The sequence below is a fragment of the Lathyrus oleraceus genome, chromosome 7 (assembly GCF_024323335.1).
Source record: "Lathyrus oleraceus cultivar Zhongwan6 chromosome 7, CAAS_Psat_ZW6_1.0, whole genome shotgun sequence".
NCBI classification, from domain to species: Eukaryota; Viridiplantae; Streptophyta; class Magnoliopsida; order Fabales; family Fabaceae; genus Lathyrus; species Lathyrus oleraceus.
Window position 1 is genome coordinate 172665504 of NC_066585.1, and position 12781 is coordinate 172678284.

Here is a 12781-nt window from a genome sequence, read left to right on the forward strand (position 1 = left end):
TTGCCATTTGCTAGCAATTTTGTTGGTAATGTTGTTGCTCCCTTTGATTAGTCATCATTATATACCTAGTTGTGGTATCCCGATGCCTTTTTGTTCGGTCGATTTATCCTTTATTAACCCAGTAACCGGTTGTGGATAATCTTCCATGCGAGTATACTATCCACGTTCTGACGGTAATGGATAATATATCTCATGCACTCTTCGGTCGAAGCCTGTTGTGTTTCCCCAGTCGAGTAAGATTCGTTGTTCCTGTGTGGAATCGAATATTTGTTTCTCGGATCATTGCCGGATGCTTGCAATTTATCCCCTGTGAGTTATCTTTCGTTTACCCTGTTGTTACTGGTAACGATTGTCTCTCTTTTTGGTTGGTCACCTATTATATACCCAGTAACCGGTATCTCTGGTGTCTCTTCCTTTTCGAGTATATTATTCACGTTCTGAGGGTAATGAATAATATATCTCTTTCACTCTTTGGTTGGAATCCTTTGTTGATTTTCCCAAGCGGAGTAAGGTTCGTATTCTTTGTAGAATCGAATATCCATCCTTTTGGATGATGGGTGTTTTGGCATATATACCAATTCACGTGTTCGGTAGGTCACCTATTATATACCCAGTAATCGGTATCCCTGGTGTTTCCTTCCATGCGAGTGTATTATCTACGTTCTGACGGTAATAGATAATATATCTCATGCGAGTATACTATCCACGTTCTAACGGTAATGGATATTATATCTCATGCACTCTTTGGGTTTGTTTTCCCAGCTGAGTAAGATTCGTTTTCCCGTTGTGGATTCGAATGTCCATCCTGTAAGTCGATTTGCTTTTTCAAGCCCTCCTTTCGGATGATGAGTGTTTTGGCATATATACCAATTCACGCTTTGGTCGGTCACCTATTATATACCCAGAGCCGGTATCCCTGGTGTTCCTTCCTTTCTGCTCCCTATTATGACCTTGGTCCCCTGTGGAGTCAAATTTTCCTGAGTTGATGTACCTTTTTCAGGTCTTTCTCAGATGTTTGGTTGATTGATGTCTCTCACCCTTATACCGGTCTTAGATATTCATTCTTCCTGAGCTTGTTACCCTTATACCGGTAACACCTCATTTCTTTGTTGCTTCCCCAGGAGAGTCTCTTTGTCAGACGTTCTCCAGTGGAGTTCCCTGTTGTGATTTTTACCCTCTTGCTGTATTGGCGTTTTTTCCCAATATATGCAATTTTCCCCGGCAGGGAGGTTCTTTGTGAATCTTTTCCCCAGTCCGAGTCCGGATTTTTATCCGAAGTATCCTTTGTGGATAGTTTGAGTCGGCTTGAGTCTTTCCAATGGATGTGTTTTCCTTTGGAATTCTTCTTTCCCCAGTTTGAGTTCTTCTTCTCCCCAGTGAGGTCTCCAGTCCAGTCGTGCTTTGTTCATGCAGTGTCAGTTTTACCCTAATTCAGAGTTGTGTCCTGCTCACGCATTCTTTCTTTTTCTTATCCCCATGAGAGTCTTGTTAGAGTCTCTGTTCCTGGTGAGTGTATTACTCCGATGGGTCGTCTTTTCTTCTTTTGTGGACCAGTATTCCCCACAGAGTTTTGTTTCTTTTGCATGCATACATTTGCATCATGAGGTCTCTTAGGGACCAAAATTTGTCTCATTACTGTTATTTAAGCCCATTCTACCGCGTCGAGATGAAGGTTTCTAAACTTCACTTCTCCGGCTAGAATGACCTTAAATAGGGGCACATGTAAGACCCCAATTTTGTCCCTAAGATCCCTCATGGCATCATATCATATCATATCATTGCCTCAAGGATCATTGTGCACCTTTCCTCCTTCCCTGTGGGTGGGTTATCTTGTTGAGGGTGATTCTTGATCACCAAGCATGTTTTGCATTTGTATATCATTGCTTTTCTTTTTACCACTAACCAAAAGTACAAAAATATGTCATCTAACCTTTGTCTTGCAGATGAAGCAACCACAGGTCAAGGCAGTCAAAGACAGTCATTGAGCAATAGATGGTGGCCATTCTTGAGAATTTGGGCACCACAATCATTATCAAGAGTTCATATGAGCTATGATGCCATTTTGAAGCAAAATCCCAAGTGGTAGAGGCTTGAATTTCATCAGAACATTGCTAGGTCAACTGAAGGCCTAAAAAGTCAACTGCCAAGTCAACTGTTGGATTTGGAGGTGGGAAGTGATTAGAAATACTTCATTCATGTTCAAAAAAGTCTCATTTGACATTTCAAACATCAACATTGAAGAAAATAAAGTCAGGTCAAAACTTTCCAAAAATAGAAAGTGACCTATAATTCAAATTTGCCAAAAATGGAAAGGTTTTAACCTAACTTCAACTTCAAATTACATCACCAAGAAAGCTTCAAATGAAATTTTGTTGAACATGAAAGTTGTAGATCTTTCTCTCCCATTTCCAAAAAGTCCAAGATCATCAATTTCTCATGTGTGGTTAAGGAGATATGTTCAAAACATAGCAAAGTGTACTTGAAGATTCAAATGGCCATAACTTCTCAACTAAAACTCCAAATTGGATGGCTCTTTTTGCATTGTTCTTATTTTGATCTCTAGTTTCCAAATCTTGCATTACATGCCATGCATTATCATCATATGAACATTTGTCATTTCACTTGATTTTTGGAGGAAAAATATGAAGTTTAAAATTGGTGCATTATTTGAACATTCCACCATTGCCTTTAGCTCCAAAATGATTTTTTGAGTGAAAACAAACACAATCCCGTGCACTGTTCACCATGCATTTTCATGCATAGGGTGAAAAAGCTAAAATGCACAAACACCTCATTTTGCTAATTCCACTTACCATTGGCTAAACATGATTAGAAGGGTGATTAGCATAGCATATATAAATGAAACCCTAACTGTTTTCAGCGGAGAAAAACCATCATAATTTCAGATCTAGAAAATTTCTCAAACTTTTTCTCTCAAATTTTCTTTCAATTTCTTCAAACCAAATTACAATCCATTACTTGATTCATCATCTGGAAGCATCTTTGAGCAAGTTTGAAGGAAGAACCAAGAGAATCCGTGCCTGTTTGTTCATGCTTGAAGCTTTGAAGCAACAATGGTGAATCCAAATTCTGGAGGATTCGTGCACAATTGAACCTCAAGCTCTTATCCAATCAACTTCACAAGCATTGTAGAAGAACTGTTGAGCATCACAAGGCCTGAATTCATCCAATTCCAGTTCTGCTTCTTCAAGAGGTCATTGAATCGAATCTCTCATTTCTCAAAATTATTATGCTATTGTTGTAGATCTTGCGATGCTGGTTACTCTGAGCTTTGAACCATTGAATTTCGTGCATTATTGGCTGAGAAATGTTGATTTAAAGTTCCATGTATGAATATTCATGTGCTCGATTTTCCTTGTGTGTGTTGAATTAGACTTAGCCATGCATATATTCGTGACCTAGGATGAAAGATCTACATAATGATGTATTCAATTTGGATTTCTGGGAAAAATGTTCTTGATGTATCCACTGTTCATGGAATTCGCAATGAAGATGATACTGTTCACGATTAGGCCACGCTTTTGATCTTGCTGATGCATTAATCCGTTGCTGTAGGTGTTAGTTTAGGGCTCAATTGTGATTGGTTGTTTCAAATTGCCATGCGCGTTCCTGATTGGTCCGTTGTGTTGACCATGCAATGTTGACTTGCCAGCGTTTAAATGGAACGCTGCGTTTCATGCAGCCTGGCGCCATAATTTGAAATGCCACTTAGTTCGATTCTTGGCGGAGACAACAATTTCAAATGCTTCATTGTTTTTTTCCATTTCCCTCCATTATTTCTATTACTTGCTTCATGCATTTTTTTATTTTTTCATCATCTTATAAAATTCATATCTAATTGAATATTGATCCAAAAATCATGTGGTTTTTTGCATTGTATTCCTTATCTTGTCTAGTATTTTTTGATCATTTTTCCATAAATTGTGCTTGGCTGGATTTCATTTTGTTCTAGGGCATGTGAACATGTATGCCTTTTGTACCTTGCCTTGCTATATCATTTGTGAAATGATGGTTTTTAATCCAATGCTTCTGAAAATTTGCATGATGAAACTAGACTCTTTGCTTGAAATTTTGGTGTTGATTTGGTATTTTTATCATGTATCATTTCTGTTTTATGATCATTATAAGTTGGTGTGACAATTTGTGTCACACCTTTGCTTGTTCAACTTGAATGATGTGTTTGCCATGCCTAATGAATTCCAATTGTCCTGATTTTTTGTGTGATGCATATTATGGATGTTGTGAATGCTCATGAATTTTCTTGGAATTTTTTGAATCATTTCTGATTTAATTGAGATTTTTCATTCTGGTTGGTCACATTTGAGCTTTAAAATTGCCTTGAACTTCAATTGGTCATGAAATGTTTTTGGGGTATGATATTGATGTGAGACCTTTTGGATTATTTCAAGATGTGTTTGAAGTTGATTCATGTTAATTTTCAGCTTCTGTTTTGAATTTTTTCTCCATCTTTGACCCTAGGCTTTGACCTAGTGGTTTGCCTCTCACATTTGAGCTTTGTTTTCAGGTTGAACATCCAAGTTCCATAGTTGTTGATGCTCCATCATTTGAGCATTGATGTTTGCCTTTGATTACTAACCTTTGTGTGTTTTGTAGGTCGATGTTGACTCATTGGAGTTTGACCTTTAGCTTATGCATTGTGTACATTGGGATTGATTGTTGCTTATTGACTTTTGTTTAGTTGTCTGAACTTTGTGCTGATTTGTTTGATATTTCCACAGGTACATTAATTGCTTAAGTTCAGTTGAACTTTGCTTTTGCTTGGTTGCTTAACCCCTTAGGTATAACCTCTCTTCTTCATGTAGTCTGGAAGACCTGTCCTGTTATGTGGGCAGGCACCTGTCTGAAGTCCTCCTTAAGAGGCAATGCTTGTGTTTGTTTATCTTTTGTGCCAAGCAGGAAAAGTCCTCTTATGAGGCAATTGGCAGATAAAAGAGATGTGTAATCCATCTCCTGCTATTCAGTGTGTCATCCCCTTGCTCACATAACATGTTGATGCATTGTGGATATTAACCCAAGATCTTATAGAGTCAAATCACTTGTGGAGAAGAGTTCCAACTTTATGAACTCCCACACATTATATTGTTTAAAGCTCTCCCAGGCCAGGGATAAGAGCTATGAGGCACACCCCTCATCTCCATTTCATCTGCTTCACCCTAACTCTCAATGTTAGGGTTAAGAGCTCATATTACCCCATTCCAGTTGACTGTAAAGTCCAACCTTGCTTGAGCCTTATTGCTTGTGTATAGTGTATGCTAATTGACTTGTTTGTCTGATTGCTTGATTCATCTATGCATATCTGCTTGAGTGTGCCTTTGTGCATTTATCATCATTGATTGTACATCATTGCATGATCATTGTTCATATCTTTGTGACATCTTTGTTTGTCCATTGAGGATCCAGTTGTAAGTCCATATGTTGGCCATTGTTTTCTATGATGCGGAAGGAGTCGAGTGTAAGACCATTTATTGGCAACTTGTTTCCTCTGGCTTATTGCATTGGTTTATGTGAGGAGTCAATTGTAAGCCCATTTATTGGCAGTTGTTTCCTATGATCATTTTTTGGAGGTTGGTATAAGTCCATTTATTGGCATCTGATATCCATGTTTGTTTTAGGAGATTGGTATAAGTCCATATATTGGCATCTGATATCCATGTTTGTTTTAGGAGACTAGTATAAGTCCATTGATTGGCATCTGGTATCATTGTTTCATTTTGTTTTAGGAGATTGGTATAAGTCCATATATTGGCATCTGATATCCATGTTTATTTTAGGAGATTGGTGTAAATCCATTGATTGGTATCTGGTATCCATTTTGTTTGTGAGATTGATGTAAGTCCATTGATTGGCATCCGGTATCCATTTGCTTTGTTGTTTATTTGCTTATTGCTCATGGCATATTCCAAAGGAATCACTTGGATCATCTACATATGATCTCAAGAGGTGAACATCTAAGAAGTTTTACACTCCCTCACCCTCCCACCTTTTGTTTCTTTAAACCTCCACTTGCATGCTAACTCAAACCTGAAAAGTGTTGTGCAAACATTCTCATCTCTTTTTCAAATTAGAAACCTAGGCCTTAAGCCTTTGACTTTTCAAACTTCATTTTCCTACATACTTCTTTTGAATTGAATTTTAATCATACTTTGACCATCTTTTGTGAATAAATCCTAATTGGTTAATTTCACTCATTCAATTGTTTTGTGGCTTTGTCCATTCTTATTAAGTTTTCATACATTAGCCATAGGTTTGAATTATCTTAGTGGTTGATGTTAATCTCACCTTTTGTCCTTAGTGATTGAATTGTAAGACTTCCTTGCTTATTATAGGGTTAACCCCTCACTAGCAAGTTGAAGCTTTTCTCACATGGTGGACTTGTTGTTTGTATAAGGTTGAGTTTTCTCCCGTGGATAATGAAAGACCTTAGGGCTTTTGTTTAAAATGAACCCACTCATATTTTGGAAATCTTTTAGCCGAACTACGAGGTTTTGATCCTGTAAAGGTACGTAGGCAATGGTTTTCCATCCAAACACAAAAATAATAACTTGTACATTCTTTTCTCATCCCTTCCATCCATGTTTGCACAATAAATATTTCATGAACAAATAACATTTCATTCAACAAGTGTGAAAAGGGCTCCCTAGGAGTACCTAGGACGTTTTGGGTGCCTAACACCTTCCCATTGCGTAATTTACCCCTTACCCTGATCTCTGATCTTTTCATTAGTTTTCTATGTGTAAAACTTCTTAGGCTTTTGTTCGCTTTTTAGCCATTCCTTTGGATAAATAAAAGTGCGGTGGCGACTCGATTTCTTTGTATACTTTGCTTTTGGTTTAGTCAATAAATCATAAAGTGACGAATACACCGCTACAGACATGACAAGTTTTCCGGTGTTCAGGCCGAGGTGGGTATTCAGACCAGACTTTCCGATTTTCAGATCAAAGAAGCTTCTGAAGTTCAGATCGATGCAGCTTGCGGCATTCAGGCCAGTTTTCCGGTGTTCAGGCCGAGGTGGATATTCAGACCAGACTTTCCGATTTTCAGATCGAAGAAGCTTCCGAAGTTCAGATCGATGCAGCTTGCGGCATTCAGGCCAGGTTTCCGGTGTTCAGGCCGAGGTGGATATTCAGACCAGAGTTTCCGATTTTCAGATCGAAGAAGCTTCTGAAGTTCAGATCGATGCAGCTTGCGGCATTCAGGCCAGGTTTCCGGTGTTCAGGCCGAGGTGGGTGTTCAGACCAGATTTTTCGATTTTCAGATCGAAGAAGCTTCCGAAGTTCAGATCGATGCAGCTTGTGACATTCAGGCCAGTTTTCCGGTATCCAGACCGAAGTGGTATCCAGACTGAAATGGCATTCAGGCCAGTTTTTCGGGCATTCAGGCCAATCTCTCGGTGTTCAGACCAACATTAATAATCTCATATTCCGATGCTCAGTATTCAGACTGATGAGCGGCGTTCAGGCCATGGTGGTTCCTGTGTTACCATTTATTTTGGTATCCAGGTCAACGTTCCTTTTCGGTATTCAGGCCGACTTTCACCGTACCAGACGAATTCTTCTTTTGAGATTGTTTCCTTGCCGATTCTGACAGGCATTGTTAATTATTTCCCAGCGGAGCGCAAATTGTTCGTCTGTTCTTGGTATTCAATCACTCTTCACCCTGGTCATCTGAAAGCCGAGGCTGTTCATATCGACAGGTTCATAGTGGATTGAATAGGGGCAGCTGTAACACCTCAAAATTTGCCCTCCTCTCTTGGGACTAGCTTAGCATAGTGCATTTCATTTTGTAGGACATTAGTCATTGCATATTGCATATCATGTGAAAATAGACAAGTCATCCTCCTAAGTCTTTCTCAGAAGATAGAGAGGTTGAGAGATGCAAGCCTGAGGGTCTCATGGATTGATCACTAGCCATCTGAGGGTGTGCTTCAATTAGGGTTTTATTGGTTCCTCAAGGAGGTTGAGTATTATCTTGGTTGAAAGGATATGTCACTATCATCATGGTTATGTCATCCTCAAGGGGCTCATTGTTCATGCTCATATTCTTTGGGATTAGGGTTTTGACCTCTGGTCAACCCTAATCAGTTGCATTCTACCAGTCAGGGATTTTCAAGGAGATGAGGTCTTTCTTGAGAAGGAGATCATAATATGATTTTATTGAGCTTGTATAAGCTAGGGTTTCATTTTGGAGCCAATTCCTCAAGTGGTTAAGGCTCAGGCTGATCAGGGCATTTCTAAGTCATCTGTCAACCAGAAAGTCAACAGAAAGTCAACTGAGGGCTAGGAGGTGGAGAAATGAGTTTCAACATCTCATTCATGTTCAAAAGAGGCTTATTAATCATGTCAAATGCATATCTTGAAGAATTTGAGGTCAAGTCAAAAGTTTCCAAAAATGGAAAGTGACCTATAATTGAAAGTTTCCAAAAATGGAAAGTTTTGGTTCAAATTCAACTTGATCTTGCATCATCAAAGAAGCTTCAAATGAAATTTTGTCCAACATGAAAGTTGAAGATCTCTCTCTCCCATTTCCAAAAAGTCCAAGATCATGAATTTATGATGAATGGTTGAGGAGATGTGATCAAATCATTGCCAAGTGTACATGGAATTTCAAATGGCCATAACTTTTGATTCATAACTCCAAATTTGGTGGTTCTTTTTGCATTTTTCTTCTCATGACATGTAGTTTCTAAAACATCCATCACATTGCATGAAATTTGAACATATGATCATTTGTGCATTCAAGTCAATTTTGGAGGGAAACTTGAAAATTTAAAATTGATGCATCATGGGAACAAATGACCATTGCTAATATGTGCATGGAGTGTTTTTAAGTGCATTTGATCATTGGTTTGGTACTGTTCACGTTTGGAATTGCCATGCACCACAAAATTTCAATTTTTGTCACCACACCTTATCTTGCTTAACTTCAACTAAACCTTGATTAATTTTAATTAAAATAGGATTAGCACATGGTATATATACTAAATCATAACAGAATTTCAAGAGGTTAATCACAATTCACCATTTCTAGATCTAGTTTTCATTTCCCTCCAAAATTTTCTCCCAATCTTAATTCAAAATTTTCTCACATAAGCCTTGAATCTTCTTCCATATTCTGGTTCTCTAGTGTTGATTTAGCAGAGATCAAGCCTTGGATCATCAAGTTTGGACCAGAATTGTGCATGTGGAGCTCAAGAACATAACCATGGAATTTGAGATTTAAGCAAGATCTACACGTTTCCAAGCCTCAATTTCATCATCAAACTTCATAACAAGTGATTTGGAGTGGATTTGCATGCTTGCCTGGCCTGGAATCTGCAGAATTCAAGAACTGATCTTCAAGAGGTCACATTTTTTATCCTCTTAATTGTCTGTTTTATGTGTATAGTCTTGTAGATATTTGAGTGCTGATCAATCTGATATAAATTTTGTGCGATATGGATAAAAATTGAGAGAGATATGCTTGATTGAAGTTTTGAATGTCAAACTTTATTTGCTTCGATTTGCATGATTGATGGTGAATTAGCATGAAATATTGTTTGATCTGTGATCCTCATGATGTAACCGTTCCAATGATGTAAAAAAATTTGAATTCTGAAAAATTCTGGAAAATTCTGGAAAAGTGTGGATGAACTTCATGCTGTTCATCATCATCTTCATGAAGAAGATGAAGATCTTCATCTTTGTGACATATTAGCGTCTACCTGGCTTCGCTCCTGGTGCGCTAGGGTTCTTGCATGAAGAACGCGCCCAGGCCTTGTTTGATCTATGATCCTCCCTTCGATCCCTGGCGCTTGCGTTTTTGAATTTTATTTTCATTTTTTCAGTTACACGCTTCGAATCCTGGTGGTAGCATAAATTTCAAATTATTTTCTCATGTTCATTTTCCCTCCAATTTAATCCATGCCATGATCATTTGATTTCATTTTGTTTCTCCAACTTTAAAAATCCATAACTAATTGAAAAATCATCCAATTAATCCCATTCTTTTTGCAAAATGATCCTTGGAATGTATAGAATTTTTTTGATGTTGATTTCATGGTTTTACACTTCCTGGATTTTGAATTGTATTGGATTATGTGAACATGTATGCATATGTGACCTTGCCTTACTCTTTCTAATGTGAAATGCTTGATATTGATCCAATTGCTACCAAATTTTGCATGATGATTCTTGACATGATAATTGACATTTTGGTTTTGGTTTGACATTTTTCCCATGCTCCATTTCTGTTTTGTTTACATGTTAACATGGTGTGACAATTTGTGTCACACAATTGGATGATCAACTTGTGCAATTTCATTTCCATATCAAATGACCTTTAATGCTTCTGATTTTTTGTATGATGATCATGTTGGATGTTTTGGATGCTCATGATTTTTTCCATAATTATTTGAATCATTTCTGTTTTTATTTGGAATTTTCATTCATGATGATCATTTGTGAGCTTTAAAATTGTCTTTGACTTCCCTTGCTTATTACATGGTCTTGCTTGATGATTTTGACTTGGTCCTTTTTAGGACATGTTAATATGTGTTTGAAGTTGCATTGTGTTGAATTTCAGCTCCTGTTTTGAATTTTTTTCTTCACCTTTGACCCTAGGCTTTGACCTAGTGGTTTGTACTTACATGTGAGCTTTGAATTTCAGGACCAAGCATATAATCTCCATGATTGATGTTGCTTCACCATTTGAATGTTGATATTTGCTATTGATTGCTAACATTTGATTGTTTTGTAGGTTGATGATAATTCACTTGAGTTTGCCTTATGGCTTATATGTTGTACATTGGGATTGTCTGTTTGTGGATTGACTGTTGTCTGATTGTCTGAATACTGTACTGATTTGTTTAGTTGTTTACACAGGTACCTAAGTTGCTTTAAGTTCATTTGAATTATGCTTTGCTTTGCTTGTGGTTGGCATACCACTTAGGTAATAACCCCTAACTTCATGTAGTATGGAAGACCTGTCATGTTACTTTGGCAGGCACCTGTCTGAAGCCCTCCTTAAGAGGCAATGTTTGTGATTGTTTATCTTTGTGCCTTGTACATTCAAAGACCTCCTAAGTGAAGAGGAATTGGCAGATAAAAGGGATGTGCAATCCATCCCCTGCTATTCTGTTGTGTCATTCATCCTGCTCACACCATGTGTTGATGCACTTTGAATAAGAACCCAAGATCTTGTTGTGTCAGTCATGTGGAGTAGAGTTCCTGATTCTGGACTCCCACACTTTCATTGATTGAAGCTCTCCCAGGCCAGGGATAAGAGTTGTGACGTCTTACCCTCACTCCCCATTTCATCTGCTTCACCCTAACTCTCAATGTTAGGGTTAAGAGCTCAAAACACCCTATTCCAGTTGGCTTGTTTGTCGAGGTTGATTTGACCCCTTGACTAAAGCCCACCCTTGTATGAGCCACTTGTTTGCATATAGCGTGTGATACTTGTTCACCTACTTGTTGTGTTGTTGACTTGCTGCCTGTGCGAGTTAGGATCTGTTCAGATACCTCAACCTAGGACTATTGTGGATTGCATGACAACTATTAGGCTCGAGTCAGTCTCCCTTTTAGTTTGTTATTTCCCGGTCTCTGGTTAGGAGAAAGTTTCTCCCCTGTTAAGGGGAACTATGTTGCCCTGATCCTCATACCAGATGAGGTACGTAGGCAGGAGATCGTGCGAGATCTCTCCGGGCACCCTTTTTTTTTTTTGTGTGTTTGCTTGACAGCTAGCAGGCTCGAGTACCAGACTCCCTGTTAGCTTGTTTGTTCAACCTTTTTGTTGCTTTTGACAACTCAGCGTCCGGTTAACCTTTTGTTTGCTTGGAGTCTGATGTAAGTCCAACAATTGGCATTCGGTTTCCTTGTTTGTGTTTGTTGTTTGGAGTCGGACGTAAGACCAGCCATTGGCAGTCTGTTTCCATTTGTGTGGTTGTTTTGACGTCTCAGCGTCTTTGCGTGTGTTTTGTTTCGGCGTGCGTTAGCCGAACTACGGTAGCTCTGATTCTCATTCCAGATGAGATACGTAGGCATATGATGCAATATCCTAGCGAGCCCGTTCCCCATTTCCTCGAACTACGTTGACTCTGATGTTTGTTTCTGACAAACTACGTAGGCCCAGGATGCGATATCCTGCCGAGTCCCCGCTTCTGTCTCCTTCGCCTGTGTTGTATTCCAGGGTGTGTGCATTCTTTGAGCAGTTATTTAGCAACCTTATTCTATTCTTTTGAGCGTGGATCCCGTCGAGTACGACGGACGTGAGGGGTGCTAATACCTTCCCCTTGCGTAACCGACTCCCGTACCTTGTAATCTTCGGTCGTAAGACCATTTCCTTTCCAGGTTTACTTCGAGCGTTTCCTTTCTCTCTTTTGGGATAAATAATGCACGGTGGCGACTCTGTTTGTTTGTTTTTCCCGCCGGTTATTTTTCGCGGATGCGACACATGCACTCATATAATCATAAATTTTAAAGGTTTTTAAAACTGAGTTTTAGCTTTCAAAGTAAAGCTTTTCAAAACTTTTGATTGCATATGGATTCATCTTTAACCTCTTTCCATATTAACATGATTTACTTGCTTCTAAGTTATTAGGGAGTGTGAGATCTATCACAGAGGAGGTTAATTATTTGCTAATATTTGTAAAGTTTTTGAGTTGCACGCCAACATTAAAATTGTATGGAGTTGATGGGATTGACAATCCAATAGGACAAAAAAGAAATAATCTCTTCTCCACTGAAAACTTAGGTAGAAGTGA